Genomic DNA, 3,934 nt, shown 5'->3' with positions numbered 1-3,934 from the left:
AACTAATCTCCTTCATAGAAACTAATCTCCTTCATAGATAAAACTCTTTCAATTGAAACTTAAAATGGAAGAAGGTGAAACATTCTTCTTCGTTTCTTCTTTTTTTTTTTTCTCTCTTAATGGTTTTCGTTACCTTCTTTCTTAAACAAGAATAAGAGCAAAAAGTTGGAGAAATTGATAAGGCCATGGCTAGAAAGGAAGAACCCTAGTAAATTGGTTTGAGAGATTGGAGTTACAGAGATTAGAAGTTTGTTGGTTTCGGTGTTGCTTGCCTTGGTGCTGATTGCATGAAAGGTAGGAAGCTACTGAAATTTTCCTAATTGTAAATTGTTGATTTTTGCTGGAATTGAGTTGAAAGTACTGCAGTTCCTTTGTTTTAGAACAAGGGGTAGTTGACAAAGAACCTTGATTTCATGTTTTGAACTTTGATTTGGGAATTTGCAAATTAGGGTTCATAATTTAAAATATTGATTATTTTTATATAACTCATGATCTTTTAATAAATCTATGAATTGGGTACCTCCTAGTCATCATCATTTGATTGTTGTAATTGTTAGAATTTCTCATGAATAATTCGTGGTTGAACATCTTGTTTAACCCTAAAATGCATGTTTGTGTTTTACTGATATCTTGAGATCCAGTGGTTGGATCGTGATGAAATTTATATATATAACACTTGGTTTTGTGATGGATATGGGATCCTGTGTTATAAACCTACCATAAAAATTTCAAGGCGATCAAATACCATTTGCTATTGAAAAGTGTGGATATACTGCGACTGAATTTTGTAATGCAGTGACAGTCTTGTTTATTTCTAATGCAATGGATGATTTTGGAAGATAGTCCTTAGCTCCTAAAATTGATATTGGTGATTTGGTAACCAAGTAGGTTCATTGTATAGGGAGGATCAAACATGAAACAAGAGTCATAAAATTTTATTTACTTATCATCCACTTTCTTGCTTTAAGCTAGTGATAGTGCTTGTACCCGCCGGTTCGTCAGCTTTGACTGATTAAATTTTATTGGTACATTAAAAATGTTTGGTTGTGGAATGAATCTTAAGGTGTAATATATTGAATGGTAATCATGCAGCGAGTTCTCGTCCTAAAATCAATCATATATAGACTGCTGAATATTACTAGATGACGACTTATGGAAATATTGTCATTTAGTTACTGTTCATCATTTTAGCATGCTATTAGACGCTATCAAGTTCAGGGTTGGGTATGGGATTTTACTAATTTTATGGGAATATGCTATTGTGCTCTTGGTATCCAACTTAGATGCGTAACTTTGGGCTCTCGCAATTTGTGATTATTCAATAGTAAATTATTGGCAAGATCATTTTAGATAACGGGTTGAGTCATCGTAATGTTTCTGAAATATTATGGTTATTACCTTCGAATTACTATTATGTGGGAATCGATAACGAACTCTTTTGTATTCATTATTGTTTTACAAATCAATCTTGGTGTTGTGAAATTCCAACATTCAACTTCTATTTCCCCTAGTTATTACATATTCAGCAGCTAGAGTGATTGTATGGTTGAAGTTTTGGACTGTTTTCCCTCTAAAGTTGTAGTTCTTCTTGTATGCGGTGGTTTGGTACTTCATGCTTGATGGTGTGGGGCTGAAAATTCAGGACAATAAGTATTGGAGCAGTTGTAGAAGGTTTGTGTATCACAATCAAGGTATGTTCACATCTGCAGTATATTTGGACTTCTCAAGATGGCGGTTTTGTTGCAAGTATAAGTCTGAATTTTTCTGTTTTGAAAAATTGTAATTTGTAATAGTTTGTAGCTTTCATTACTCGACTAAGTGTTGCCAAAGTGATGCTTTGAGAGTATATGGAAGTGTTTTAATGAGAATACATGTGGTTGTGGTGGTTTGTTTTGATTCATTCAGAGATTGAAAACACAAATCTTACCCAAAGGTGTTTTGTGTTTATGAAATCTGATGTGAATAAAGTCTCATATGAGTTGAAGCTTTTCATATGAGAATCTGTCTTAAACTTATTAAGACTCATTGTATGTCACATTTCTGCCCAAAGGTGATTTGCGATGATACAGAGTCTTGTTTTGAGTTTAAAATGTTATGTTTCTTGCTTATTGATATGCTATCTATATGGTTTGTTTGCATAGCTAAATAAAGAGATAATAAGCATACGTGTGTTGTGTGAATCTGAATTTCAGTGGAATTGTGGTTGAGATTTTCATCAAGTTTATTCCATGTGTTTGAATCTGAAATTCAGTGAGAGTGATGTTTGTAGCTTAGTTACAGCTTATTTGTCATCGTTCTTACATTCTTATGAGTTTTGTATGCTTATAAAGTAGTCTCTAGTTTGAGATGAAACATAGTGTGGTTAAAGTAAATGGGAATATAATGTTATGGCTTTATCATTATATCCGTTTCCTTACTTTTGTAAGGTGTTATATGCTCATAAAGTGATCTCTGGTAGGAGACATAGTTCTCATTCGATATCATTTATGTACTAAAGTTCTTGGTCTCATGAAGAATACGAGCATAGTGCTTAATTCTTCATGAGACCAAGAACTTTAGGACATAAATGATATCGAATGAGAACTATGTCTCCTACCAGAGATCACTTTATGAGCATATAACACCTTACAAAAGTAAGGAAACAGATATAATGATAAATCCATAACATTATATTAGCATAATCAACAATTAAGACAATGGGGATATCAATAAGGAGAAAAAGCGGTGGCGTAAGAGCATATGCGTGCTGCTTGTATGGATTTAACCCAAGCCAATAAAGTTACAAGTGCAATTCAGTTTTGGCATAAGATTAAGCCAAGTAAAGTCTTTCAGGTTCAGTTTGGTTTTGGCGTAAAGATAAGCCAATAAAATGTTTTCTGGTTTGAAAAATAAAATGTTTTACTTGAGAATAATAGACCGTCTAGTTTTCTGATTGTAGAAATGGCTTACACATCTTAAATGTGTTGTATAGGTCTCTATAGTCGAAGGCTAGCGTGCTATTTGACTCAAGTGTGAGATGTTAGCATTTATAAAAATTCTTTTATAAAGTTTTTAAGATAAGTTTTGTTTCTTAAACAAGTGGGAGATGTTAGCATTTTTGTGTTTTGCGCAAAAAATATCCATTTGGTTAGACTAATTCTTGTTTAAACTATTTTAAGTCGGATTAATCTTAATCCGCATTAAGGCATGTTTATGGTATTAATCATGCATCAAAGACTAGCTTAAGGTTAATGCTAGATAAGGTTGAGTCTAAGCATGACATGTCCTTTAGCTTGACATGTCATATGAGCTGTCCAATGTAGCCATGAGGTGTCCTCCAACTCATGATGGAAAGGTTGGAGTGACATGTGGCAAGCATGACTAGGACTCTCTTCTAACCTCACAAGTTTTCTTTAAAAGCAAATCAGTTTTTGTCCATCATCAAGGAATGTGAGGAAATAGAAGTTCATATAAGTCATGAAAGTTTAAGTGTCTTGTGTGTTCTATTTCCTTGTACAATAATCTGTTTTAGTATGAACTATATGTAATGTTCTTGCTGCATATGGTACTGTTTTGTGTGTTGTTGAGTATGCTAATAATAGGTTCAAAGTCTGATTTCAGCATAAGGTTGTTTTCCACAATTAAGAAGAAAAAGATCATCAGTAGTAAAAGCAATCACAATGCTGATGTGAAGGACAATGTTAATGAATATGACAAGATGAAAATGAAGAAAAATCTAAATGCCTCTAAGAAAAAAATTTAGTTGAGGTGCTCCGGATATAAATGAGAGAACAACAACACGAAGAAGAAAAAAATCGGAAGCTCAAAAGAACGGGGGAAAGTCGGTGGAAACCCGAAGCCACACAAGTTGGGGAATTAAACTAAGTAAGATGGATGACAAGAGTGACCTTTCTTCATTTCTAGAATTTATGCGTCCAAAGCAACTATTAATAGG

This window comes from Papaver somniferum, chromosome 1, assembly GCF_003573695.1.
Source record: "Papaver somniferum cultivar HN1 chromosome 1, ASM357369v1, whole genome shotgun sequence".
In the NCBI taxonomy this organism is placed as follows: domain Eukaryota; kingdom Viridiplantae; phylum Streptophyta; class Magnoliopsida; order Ranunculales; family Papaveraceae; genus Papaver; species Papaver somniferum.
This window is presented reverse-complemented; position numbering follows the sequence as displayed.